The sequence below is a fragment of the Bos javanicus genome, chromosome 3, assembly GCF_032452875.1.
Source record: "Bos javanicus breed banteng chromosome 3, ARS-OSU_banteng_1.0, whole genome shotgun sequence".
NCBI lineage: Eukaryota > Metazoa > Chordata > Mammalia > Artiodactyla > Bovidae > Bos > Bos javanicus.
This window is the reverse complement of record NC_083870.1, coordinates 26,843,740-26,857,207: the sequence shown is the minus strand read 5'-3', so window position 1 is coordinate 26,857,207 and position 13,468 is coordinate 26,843,740.

Here is a 13,468-nt window from a genome sequence, read left to right as displayed (position 1 = left end):
GGGCCCAGAGTCGGAAGCATTTAAAGTACATCTTCTGAGCTTTAAAAGAGACACCATGTATTTAAACACGAAAGTCACGAATTCTAAACCACTGGCTGCTAATTGTCCCATTTCCCTTTAAGTTTTAGTAGAGTCTGCTGATGCAGCCTGTATTTGTGGTGGTGGGGTATGTGTGTGGGGTGGGGGAAGTAGTGAGAGGGGGGAAAATGTGGCATTTTTGCCAGCATTTGCCTTTTTTTTTTTATTTTGGTCTTTTTTTCCCTGCTGTTCTCCACCCCTACAATAAGCTGAAGCAGTGTAAGTTACAATTTATTAGCTGGTTGCTATGGGTTACACCAGTGCTCCACAGATATTCCCTTCAGAAATAGTAACATTTAATGTAATGTAAAACAGAACTACTGTATCACCACTTGGTTGGCTTCTGCTGGCTTGCAATATTATATCCTTCCCTGCTGAGACTGAAGCCTCGGGAAATTAGCTGGTGCCATTATTTTATTACGATGATGGGTGTCTGCCCTACCCCTTGTTTCATGAAAAAGAGAGTTTGCAAACCAAGAGTATCGGCAGCATCTGGGATGCTAACTTGCAGGGCCACGCGGTGTCTGGAGACAGAGTGTCTGTTTCATCTTCCTGTTCATTATTTAAGGCTGTCTTCTCAAAGCTGAGTCCCTGTAAGCCCAAGGCCACTTACCATTTCAGGGAGGCTAGTCGTAACTACTGATGGGTTTTATTTAGTTTGTCATCTGTATAATATTTGTAGCAGACTGGTTAACAAAAATTTGTGGGCCGGTAAATTTTTAGGATAATATTTAGCTGCGAGGGTGATTTATAAGGAAATTGTTAGGTGATGGCAACCCTGACTAGTCTTAAAATAAACCCAGTATAAGAGAGAGAGGTATTTCCAGGTCACCTACATTCTCTTTTCTTCCTTCTGTCTCCGTCAGCCACCCACCTCATCACTACCCCATCCAGAGCACACCTTCTACCAATTGCTTCTTGCTTCTGCTCATGGAGCTGTGTCTCTTTCACATGTGGGTTACTGGGTCGAAATACGATTGTGTAGAGTGTGCTTCTGCAGGAAGAGTGCTGGGATGATGCAAAGAACATGGGATCTAGAGCCAGAGGCACCTTGTTCGAAGCCTGACTCTGCAACTTTCTGGCTGCATGACATTGAATAAGTCCCAAATATTTGGAGTCTCAGTTTTCATATGGTGAAACAATATTTGCCTCGAATGGACATCCTTAGGAAGAGAGGGGGAATGTATGTAAAATCATTTAGCATGGCACCGGCTCACTGTACGTATTTTAAAAGTGGTCCCACTTACTGTTTCACATCTCTGGAATGCGGGGTATTATCGTTCCCTCTGCCATACTGTCCATCTGGGCAACTCTTGCTTTTTGCTCAAGACTAGTTCGCATACAACCTCTTCTGTTGTCACACTCCCATCTCCTGCTTCGAGATACTGTATTCCTCCTGCTCTCAGCTCTGAGTGGCACCTCATGTACCCCTGCTGTACCAGGTGCCTTCCAGATTGCCAGCCTGTTCACAAGCCTTCCTCCTGTGGGCTCTAGGCTCCTTCAGGATCAGGACCTTGCCTAATCCATCTCTCTTTCCAGCATAGAGGTTTTCTTTCTTTAAAAAAAAAAAATTGTATTTATTTGGCTGCACTGGTTCTTGGTTGCAATATGCAGGATCTTTGATCTTTGTTGCACCATTCAGAATCCTCAGTGGCAGCACACAGCATCTTTAGCTTTGGCATGAGAGCTCTTAATTGTGGCATGTGGGATCTAGTTCCCTGACCGTGGATCGAACCCAGGCCCTCTGCACTGGGAGGTCAGAGACTTAGTCTTTGAACCATCAGGGAAAAAACCCAGCACAGAAGTTTTCAATGAAGTTTGTGGGTTGTATGGATGAGGTAAGGAAAGACTAGTTCTTAATTCATGTTCGCTTGACACTCCACCTAGGGCAGCCAGTAGGACCGAGGAACAGCACACGCCATAGTCCCCACGGCTCAAAAGCCTTTGGCACCGAGTAACAAAAGATGCCGCTTACAATGACTTAAAAATGAGAACTTTTATTTTGCCCCAGAACAGAAGTATTATTCTTCAGTAATGCCATGGAGGACCCTGGACCATGCAGAAGGCATGGTATTTAGATCAAACAACAGGATCTGCTGCTCTTTTTTAATGAAGCAAAAACCTTTTTCAGAGCCTCTGGCCCTCACCTAATAGACTTCTGCTCAAGTTTCTCGTCAAAATTTTGTCAGTTATCCTTCTGAAGCCAATTACTGGCATGGGTTAAGGGACACCATAACAGCTCATAACTCATGTTAGTGAGCAGCAAAGCCTGTCAAACAACACTGAGGTTCTGTGTAAAAGGGAGAAGCACAGGGGCAAGGTTATTGTGGATAAGCGACCACAGAGCTGCTGCAGAGGCGTCCATCCATTCTTTTATTCATTCAACAGAAACGTGTTAAGCGCCTACCATGTACCAGGAATGGTGCTGGAAGCTATGAATGGCTGTGAACAAGAAACAAAAGACCTCTCCCTGAAGAGCGCTACCATTCCAGTGGGGAACAGGACAGTGAACATGTCAACAGATAAACAGGAGAATTACAGATTGTTGGGAGTGTCAACAAAGAAATAAAGAGGGCGGCAGAGCAGAGAGACAACAAGGGTTACAGTAGCCTGGGTGGTCAGGAAGGCCTCTCTGAGAAAGTGACATCTGACGGAACAGGGAGCACAGGTCAGGGGAAAGTCAAGAGGAGAAGTAGTCCATCCAGGGAGAGAGACTGCAAGTGCAGAGGCTCTGAGGCAGGCATGAGGTGACTGTGCGGCTGAAGCAAGGTCTGTGCCTAATGGCTGATCAAATGTTCTTCCTGGAACCCAACCTGGCTCTCCCCGGTGGCTGGAAACAGATCATTGGCAACAACTCCGGCTTCCCAAAGCCTCTCCTGCCCAGACTTGCAGTCCCTCCCAGGTCAGAGGCACAGCTGCTGAGGCCACAGGACAATAGGCTCAGGCATGGGCTCCGCCTGTGAAGTGAGGGGAAGCCACCGTGACTGTGACGAGGGACCCACCCGAGGAGTCTGCCCAAACTGTGTAGCAGAGACTTCCTTGGCCACATCGCCCTGCGGACATGAGGACTGGGCATGAACAGACAGGGGCACGGTAAACATACAGCTGCTTTCTGTGTCTCCCATGGGCTCACGGGCTTCCCCCTCATGGCAGGGCAGGCCCAGCTGCTCTTCCCACAAGTGGAGGCAGGACAAGGCTGCTGCTGGGTGTGCCAGCTCCATGCCATGAGGCAGTGTTGGCGTAGGGATCTCTCCCACCTTTCTGTAGATAGCTGTGCCTCTAACCTGGCTTCAGGGCTGTTGCAGGGAAGGCTGGGGCTCAGATCACCCCATTTCCACCGGTGGGCCTTCTGGAGTGGCTGAAGCTCCTACTCCTTGCCCCCTGTTCCTTGGAGCAAAGTTTCAGGAAGCCAAATGGGCTTTTGGCCCAAGAGACCAGACACGAAATGAAACCTGTTTTCCAGTGGCATTCTTCTGGCTTTTCCTTCAAGTGGGATTTTTGACTGCAGGATTGGGTTTAAACACTGAATTTCAATTTTGTACACACACACCAAGAGGCCCTGGGGCAGTGGGGGCGTTGGAATTGAACACCAACCTAAGTCCTCTACCTGCCAAGCGTTCGATTAAGCTGCTTAGGTCTGTTTCCACCATCCTGTCTTTCAAATATTTATGTGGCAGATTATAGGCAAGCTTCAAAGGCAAGGAAATGCAAATCTGTTCTATAAATCATAGAATAACACAGCTGCTGTCTTCCTCGGAGTGACAGCTTACGAATGCCAGCGTTTTTGCCTGTGGAAGGGTGGTGGGAGATGGGTTTCTTGCCCTCAGCCAGGCCTGGGTGTGTGTGTGTGTGTGTGTGTGTGTGTGTTGGAGATGGTGGAGGGAGTGGGAAATTCTTTGCCTTTTTGTAGAATACCAGGTTTTATTTTGTGTGTGTGTGAGTGTGTGTTTAATTTCCCAGCAGTGAAGGAGATAACTCATTCCAGAAGCCCTAACAAACTGCCAAGGGATAGAAACTCTCCAGGGATCTGAGGCGCTGAGGAACCTAGAGATGGGGGTGGCTTTCAGTTTTGGGGGAAATGTACCTAAATGGGCTTCTTCAGTGGTTTAGCAGGTTAAAAAAAATCCGCCTGCAATGGAGACACAGGAGACGTAGGTTCAATCCTTGGGTTGGCAAGGTCCCCTGGAGGAGGAAATGACAACCCACTCCAGTATTCTCGCCTGAAAAATCCCATGGACAGAGGAGCCTGGCAGGCTACAGCCCATGGGGTCACAAAGAGCTGGACATGACTGAGGGACTAAGCACACATGTACCTAGAATATGAAGTGGGAGTGGGGAAAAATCAACAAGCAGTAACTCCGAGAATTCCAAAATGAATTTAATTTAGTCGAAGTGAGCAAAATGGAAATCGTGCATCGCAAATAGTCATGCACATTAAGCTCTGCCCCAGGGTCTTAACAATCTGCCAGGAGATGCCCAGTGAGCTGAGGATTAGACTTTTGTGGCTCTTTTCGGCTGTTGCCATGAACACATGGATTTGGTACACTGGTGTTCAGTGACACATTCACGTCCATCCAGACCAGTGCTGGGGTTTATGGTCCTTGTCCTGAAGCTGGTTCTGGCCTGGTGCCACGCTGGGGAAGCACCTGGGGAAGACTTCAGTCAATGGGGTGCAGAGGCCCCAGGGAAGCGATGTACATGAGGAAACGTGTTGGGAAAAGGTTTGCTGGCTATTAGTCAGAGTTCTGCTGAAAGTGACTCAAACTCACTTAAGCAAGAGGGGAATTTTCAGGGTCACAGAAGGGAGTGTTAAATAACCAAATCATGGGGAATGAAAGGGGATGTAGCTGGGTTTGGGAAGAGTTGGAAGAGTTGGAACACTGCCAGAGCTCTGTTCTCTCACCTGTCTTTAATTTTCCTCTGTGCTGGCTCTAACATGGCTGGCAACAACTAGCAGATTCTCTACCTAACACCTTTACCACTATAAAAACAATTCTGTACGAAATTACTTTTGCCACGATCAAGTCCCATTTCAAGTTATCTCGTGCATGCGTGCTACATCCTTTCAGTCGTGTCCAACTCTTTGCGACCCCATGGACGGTAACCCGCCAGGCTCCTCTGTCCATGGGGTTCTCCAGGCAAGAATACTGGAGTGGGTTGCCATGCCCTTCTCCAGGGGATCTTCCCCACCCAGGGACTGAACCTGCCCCTCTTATGTCTCTTGCATTGGCAGGTGGGTTTTCTATCACTAGCACCACTTGGGAAGCCAAAGTTATCTCAGGGAAGCACTATGACTGACCCAGCTGGGATCCAGTGTTCATGCCTGGACCAGTGAATTGTAGGGAGGGGCATGGGGTCATATAAAAACATGGCAGTTCTTATGGGTCTCATATTGATAAGGAGAGGCCTTTGTAGCAAAAGGAATGGATAAGCTTTTGACAGACAATCCATCAACATTACTACAGCCAAGAGAGGACTGGAAAAAAGACCAGGGAAGATAATGTGATGAATGAATTATATATTGGAATTCCACTAACCGCCTACTTGAAGCTCAGTATTCCATAGGAATACTTAAGCCACTTATGCCTTAATGCAATTAAATCCTCCTGATTCTTCTTTATTTCCTCGCTTATAGCTCTATTTTTTTTTTTTCTCCCTGGTTGCCCTGGATCCTCCTCTTCTCTGCATTAAGATTTTCTTAAGACTGAAGGCCCTTTACAGTCTTGCCCTAGAAGAGACCATAGAGTCCTTCCTTCCATGCATAAAAATCACTCCCTGTCTCAACCTTCCCCTTATCTTCCAGAAGAAATCTACACATAAATTTCTACTAGCTACTCAAAGCTTGCTCCTTGAACCAGCCATATCAGAATCTCCTGGAAACTTCTTAGAACTACAGAAACTTGGGACTTGTCCCAAAACTACTGAATCAATCTACATTCCAGCAGGATGACCTGGCAAAGTTCATGAAACTGAAACACATTGCTTTAAGCAATTGCAAATTGATCACAGAGCCTTTCTGCTCTTGACCACTAAATAAATATTTCTTCACAATTGTCCCATGAGGTCGAAAGCAACTACATCTAAAAGCTCAGACTCACAATAACACACAACCTTATTTTTCTCAGTCCCTGTGTTTCCTACCTATATCCAGTCCATCTCCAATTGGCACCCATTCATCCCACTGTCTCATTGGTCTGCTTTTCCTAATCACCTAGAGCAGGCTCCAACAATTGCAAATGCTGCTCATTTATAGAGCAAGCCTAGGGACTTCCCTGGTGGCCCAATGGTGAAAACTCTGTTCCTCCAATGTAGGGGGAGTGGGTTTCAATCCCTGCTCAGGGAAGTGGATCCTGCATGCTGCAACTAAGACCCAGCGCAGTCAAATAAATAAATTAAAACAAATATTAAAAAAAAAAAAACAGGCCTAATAGTACTATGCCTAATTTACATATTTACATACTATACACATTTAATGTGCAATTATTTTCATCCTGCTAAGAGCATTTTCAGCCACAGCTTTGTGAGCAACTGTAAGGGATATTGCAAACAATATATTGTTAATTATAAAGTATCATAATTTAAAAACAATTTATATTCTTCAATATATTAGATGGGATTAAAGATTATTTCTAAAATTATTCTAACCAACCTGCATTCTAATGCACTATAAAAGAAATATACAGAGAAATTGGTGGAATGATATCTATTGGACCAGGAATTGTATATAAGAGTATGTCTTATATATAAACATTATCGATCATAAGGCTCTTGGAGAAGGAAATGGCAACCCACTCCAGTATTCTTGCCTGGAGAATCCCAGGGACAGAGGAGCCTGGTGGGCTGCTGTCTGTGGGGTCGCACAGATTCGGACACGACTGAAGCGACTTAGCATGCATGCATGCATTGGAGAAGGAACCAGCAACCCACTCCAGTATTCTTGCCTGGAGAATCCCAGGGACAGGGGAGCCTGGTGGGCTGCTATCTATGGGGTCGCACAGAGTTGGACATGACTGAAGCGTCTTAGGAACAGCAGCATCACAAGGGTCAGAAAACTCTGTACAAGGATAGATAGTAAACATCTTAGGATTTGTGAACCATATGGTCCCTGTCACAGCTATTCAACTTTGCCGTTATAGTGAGAAAGTAGCCATATACAATATGTCTTGATTACAGTAGCTTTAAAACAAGCCTTGAACTCAGGTAGTTTCAGTCCTCCAACTTTGAATCTCTTTTCCAAAATTGTTTTGGCTACTATACAATTTAGTTTTGCATTTCTGTGTAAATTTTAGGTTTAGCACGACAATTTCTATTTAAAAATCTGTTCATATTTTGTTTGGGATTGTATTGATTCAATTTAAAGAGAAATGACAGCTTAATAATACTGAGTCTTCTAATTCACAGGCATGGTGTATTTTTGCTTTTCTCTCATAAATTTTTTATTTATAAATGTTTTCCAAAATGAAAATAGGTCTACCAGAAAAATGTCCCTCACTGAGGAGAGCCCTTGCTCCTGCGGCATCAGGATGGGAAAACCTCGGGCCCCTTCCCTGCTTTCTAAGGGAGGGGGACTCCCATGGCCCGGGACCTCCTCTCATTTTTCCAGGCCAGGGCCCTCACCTGGGCAGAAGAATCAGCATGCCAGGGAGAGGGGTGGGGTGGAAGGAGGGACCAGTGTACTCAAAGGTAAAACCTTCCTTCTTCTGTAGAGCCCATTTCTCCTAGCTGGACTATCAGCAGATACAGGTGTCCTGCCCAAACTCAACAGTGATGGCTTTGGGCTCCTAGTGCATCTGGAACCATATTGTGTATTTGGTGTGGAACTTCCACAACTGCTTTTTTAGGACTTTGGCTGCCAGGTACTACACCTTAGGGCCCTCTGGATAGAAGAGGATGAAGTAGAGCATCTCCGTTCACAGGCACTGGTAGAACTCTACAGTGTTCAAGTGCCGGGGCAGCATCTGCTGGTGCTAGGGGATTCTGTCAGGGGCTTCTGGGGAAAGAGGCTTCCCTGGTGGCTCAGATAGTAAAGAATCTCCCTGCAAAGTGGTGGGATCTGGGTTCGATCCCTGATTTGGGAAGATTGCCTGGAGAAGGGAATGACAACCCACTCCATATTCTTGCCTGGAGAATTCCATGGACAGATGAGCCTGGTGGGCTACAGTCCATGGGGTTGCAAAGACCGTGAGATGGGCTCAGAGTCTCAAGGGTAGGACATGTGGTGCCAGGTGGGTTCTTCTATGGCCTGCTGATTGAGCTGTGTTTGGTGAGGGCTGCAAACCCTGGTGGACACACACCCAGCAACAGCCATGGAACTGCCATGGTGCTGCTCAGAATGATGTCTTGCTCTGTTGGGTGCATCATAGGCAACATGGGAACTGAAGGATGCCAGCTCTGCCATGGACTTCAAAGAGCACAGAGGCAAGGGGCCTTGAGCTCCAGGGCAGTGCTGAGCTGCCTTGGCCTCACCAGGGCTAGGCTTTGGGGAGTTGGGAGGATTCACAGGTATTAACACCAAGAGCCACCGCCTCCTACCCCAAGTTTTCCCTGATCCTAGGATCACACAGCACCGAGTTCCTTTGAAGTAGTTGTGGGGGCCAGGTGGGGGACCCAGAGCCTGCCTTTTGGTGTTTTTGCCTGCACTGTTGCTGAGGGTTTTCTTTTTTCTTTTTTGTAGTTTTTAGTGTACAGGTCACATACATGTTTGGTTAAATTCATTCTTAAATATCTTACATTTTTGGTGCTACTGCAAATTCCACTTGAAATTTCCTGTTCCACATTTGTTGCTAGTATACAGAAATACGTTCAATTTATTTTGTATACTGATCTTGTATTCTGCAACCTTATAAACTCACTTATTAATGTAGGAAGGATTTTGTAGATTTGTTAGTATTTTTAGGTACACAGTTATGTCCTCTGTGAATAAAAGTTTAACTTTTGTCTTCTCAGTCTGTAAGACTTTTTGTTTATTCTTTCATGAGCTCTTTGGGCTGGGACACCAATACGATGTTGAGAAGAAGGGAGAGAGTAAACATTTTGCCTTGATCTTATTATTAGTGAGGAAGTAATGAGTCTTTCAATGTTAAATTGTCATGTTTGCTCAGATTTTTCATAGATTCCTTTATTAGACTGAGGTAGGTTTTTTTTTTTTTTTTTGCTGAAGTTTGTTTTTAACTGCTACTGGACATTGAATTTCATCACATGAGTTTTCTACATTGATTTAAATGATTGTATTGATTTTCAAATGCTAAATTAACCCATTCAGTCATAATGTATTATCCTTTAAATTATATTCCTGGATTTGATTTGCTAATATTTTAAGGATTTTAAAATCTATGTTCATGAGGGATGTTGATCTGCAGTTTTCTTTTTTTTTAATTATATGTATTTTATTTATTTTTAATTAACTGATGTGTAATTTTCTATTAATGTCATTGTCCAGCTTTGGTATCAGAGCAATGGTGACCTTGTAAAATGAGTTGGAGAGTGTTTCCTCCTCCTTTTTTCTCTGAAAGATGTTGTTTAAGAGTGGTACTATTTCTTCCCTTGATGCTTCCTTGTTTAATCCATCTAGGCCTGGAGTTTATATTATCAGAAGATTTAAATTATGAATCCAGTCTCTTTAATACATGTAGGACCACCTGGATTTCCTGTTTCTTCTTGTGTCAGTTTTCGTTATTTGTGTTTTTGAAGAAACTGTCCATTTCAACTAATTTATCAAATTTATTGGCATAAAGTTGTTCATAATATTCTCTTGTTTTTTATGTGTCTGAAAGGTTTGTAGTGGTGCCCTTTCTTTCAGCACTGATACTTGCTTTGTGTTTTTTGCTTTTTCTCCACCTTGATCAGTCTCCCAGAAGCTTTCTTATTTCACTGCTTTTTTTTTTCATGGAATCACTTTTGGATTTTTCAGTTTTCTGTATTCTTTGCCTATTTTCTATTGCATTTATTTCCTTTATTATTTTTATAATTTCCATTCTTCTGAGTTTTAATTTACTCTTTGTTTTTTGGACCACGCTGCATGGCATGTGGCATCTTAGTTCCCCTACCAGGGAATGAGCCAGTGCCCCCTGCAGTGGAAGCACAGTCTTAAGCAATGGACCACCAGGGGAAGTCCCTAATTTGCTCTTTATTTTAATTTCATAAGGTAGAAGCTTAGATCACTGACCGTCTTTTTTTTCTAATGTAGGCATTACAGTTACAAATTTTCTTTTAAGCACTTCTTTAGCTGTATCCCATGTATTTTGAAATCTGGAGCTATATGCCTATTAAATATAACTATCATGTTCTAATTTCACCAAATACATTCTAATCTGATGCATAGGTTATTTTGAACTGTGTTTTTCAGTTGCAATATTTGTGGATTTTGCAGATAATTTTTGGTTATTGATTTCTAATTTAATTCCAATGTGGCCTGGTCAGAGAATATACTCTGTATAACATGGATATTTTTGAACTTATTGAAACATGTTTTATGGCCTAGTATGTGGTCTTCTGTGAACTCCAAGATAAATATACTCTGTATATTTGAAAAGAATGAGTATTTTGCAGTTGCTGTGTAGAGTGTCCTACAAATATCAGTTAGGCTCAATAAGCTGATAATGTTGTTCAAGTCCTTTATATCTGGACTCATCTTCTGTTTCCTTGTTGTGTAAATTACTGGGAAAGGAGTGTTGAAACCTCCAAATACATTTTTGTGTTTGTGTATTTCTCCATTTAGTCCTATCAATATTTTCATCCTGCATGTTGTTGCATACACATTGAATATCATTTATCTTCTAGATGAGCTGACCCTTTTATCATGATGAAATATTTCTCTTTGTCTCTGTAAATATTTTGTCATGTTTTCTCCTGTGTGGATATTTTGTGATATCAAAGTAGCCACTCCAACTTTCTTAAAATTAGTATTTGCCTGACTCATCTTTTTCTATCCCTTATATGTATCTTAATAGTAAAAGAAAAAGTCTTTTAAAAAACATATAGTTGGGCCTTGCTTCTCTACCCAGTATGTCTACCTGTATGACAATATTTGCCATTTAATATATTATTTTGGTGTATTTATATTTCATATAATTATTGGGCTGTTGTCAGTTAATGATTTATTTGTTCCATCTATTACTTTTTTCCCTTCTATTTCTTTTTTTCTTTTGGACTGAAAACTTTTTAGTGTTTCAGTTTATTTCTACTATTTTATTAGCCATAACTTTTTTTTTTTCAGTTTGCTCAAAAAAAGGTTCACAGATTACATCTTTTATATATCATAGTTTACCTTTAAATACTTTATCACTTTACATATAATGCAGAAAACTACTTATTTTCCTTTCCCCTTTCCTGTGTGGTTTTCACTGAGTTTATTCTGTTCAGGTTTCATTGAACATTTTAGATCTGTAAGTCTATATTTTTTAAACTAAATTTGGAAGATCACAGTCTTTTTTTCTTAAAGTTTTTTTTTTTTTTTCCCCTATATTGCCACTTATATCTCTTCCTTCTGGGAATTTTGTGTTATAGGTTACTGAAGCTCTGTTCATTTGGTTTTTTCAGTTTTTCCCCTCTATGTGCTTTAACTTGGATGTTTTCTATTTACTTTCTTCAAGTTAACTGATACATTCTTCTGAAATGTGCAATCTCATGTTAAGCCTGCCTAGTGCGTTTTTTATTTCAGGTGTTGGGTTTTATTTTTTAATAAGCTCTAGAAGATTTATTTATTTATATTTTATAATTTCCAGCTATCTCTTCATTATGTTCATGTTCTCCCTTAATTCCCTAGACATATTTACAGTGATTAAAGTCCTTGTTTATTAATTCCATTTTTGTGATTTTGAGATCTGCTTCTGTTGACTGATTTCCCCCTTCATCATAGGTTATATTTTCTTGTTTTGGTCATGTCTAGTAATTGACCTGGAGAAGGCAATGGCACCTCACTCTAGTACTCTTGCCTGGAAAATCCCATGGACAGAGGAGCCTGGTAGGCTGCAGTCCATGGGGTTACTAAGAGTTGAACAGGACTGACTGACTTCACTTTCACTTTTCATTTTCATGCATTGCAGAAGGAAATGGCAACCCACTCCAGTGTTCTTGCCTGGAGAATCCCAGGGAAGGCGGAGCCTGGTGGGCTGCCCTCTATCGGGTCGCACAGAGTCGGACACAACTGAAGGGACTTAGCAGCAGTAGCAGCAGCAGCAGTAATTGATTAGATGCTGACTATTGTAAATGTTACATTGTTACATTTTCTTGTATTCTTTTAAAGAGTGTTGAGTTTTATTCTGATAAGAAGTTCATTTAATTTCAGATCAGTTTGATCCCTCTCAAGCTTTTTATTTAACTGCTTCTTTAACTTATATGCAGAGTACATCATGAGAAATGCTGGGCTGGATGAAGCACAGGCTGGAAAGGAGATTGCCAGGAGAAATATCAATAACCTCTGATATGCAGATGATACCACCCTTATGGCAGAAAGCAAAGAAAAACTGAAGAGCCTCTTGATGAAAGTGAAAGAGGAGAGGGAAAAAGTTGGCTTAAAACTCAAGATTCAGAAAACTAAGATCATAGCATCTAGTCTCATCACTTCATGGCAAATAGATGAGGAAACAATGGAAACAGTGAGAAACTTTTATTTTCTTGGGCTCCAAAATCACTGCAGATGGTGACTGCAGCCATGAAATTAAAAGACACTTACTCCTTGGAAGAAAAGTTATGACCAACCTAGACAGCATATTAAAAAGCAGAGATATTACTTTCCAACAAAGGTCCATCTAGTCAAACCTGTAGTTTTTCCAGTAGTCATGTATGGATGTGAGAGTTGGACTATAAAGAAAGCTGAGCACTGAAGAATTGATGCTTTTGAACTGTGGTATTGGAGAAGACTCTTGAGAGTCCCTTGGACTTCAAGGAGATCCAACCAGTCCATCCTAAAGGAAATCTGTCCTGAATATTCATTGGGAGGACTGATGCTGAAGCTGAAATTCCAATACTTTGGCCATCTGATGCAAAGAACTGACTCATTTGAAAAGACCCTGGTGCTGGGGAAGATTGCAAGTGAGAGAAGAAGGGGACGACAGAGGATGAGATGGTTGGATGGCATCACCAACTCGGTGGACATGAGTTTGAGTAAGCTCCGGGAGTTGGTGATGGACAGGGAGGCTTGGCGTGCTGCAGTCCATGGGGTTGCAAAGAGACACGACTGAGCGACTGAACTGAAGCTTTTTAAGTTAGGACCTAGGGTAGCTTTTGCTCTAGGACTAGTTTAATCCTACTCGTAAGATGTACTATTTTTGGAATTTCACCTGAATGCTTCAGGTATTCAACAAGGTCTTTTCATTTTGTCTCGTCTGAACTATAATAAAATATCTTCCAACCCTGTGTGAGCTCTGGTAGCTGTTTAGCTTATAATTCC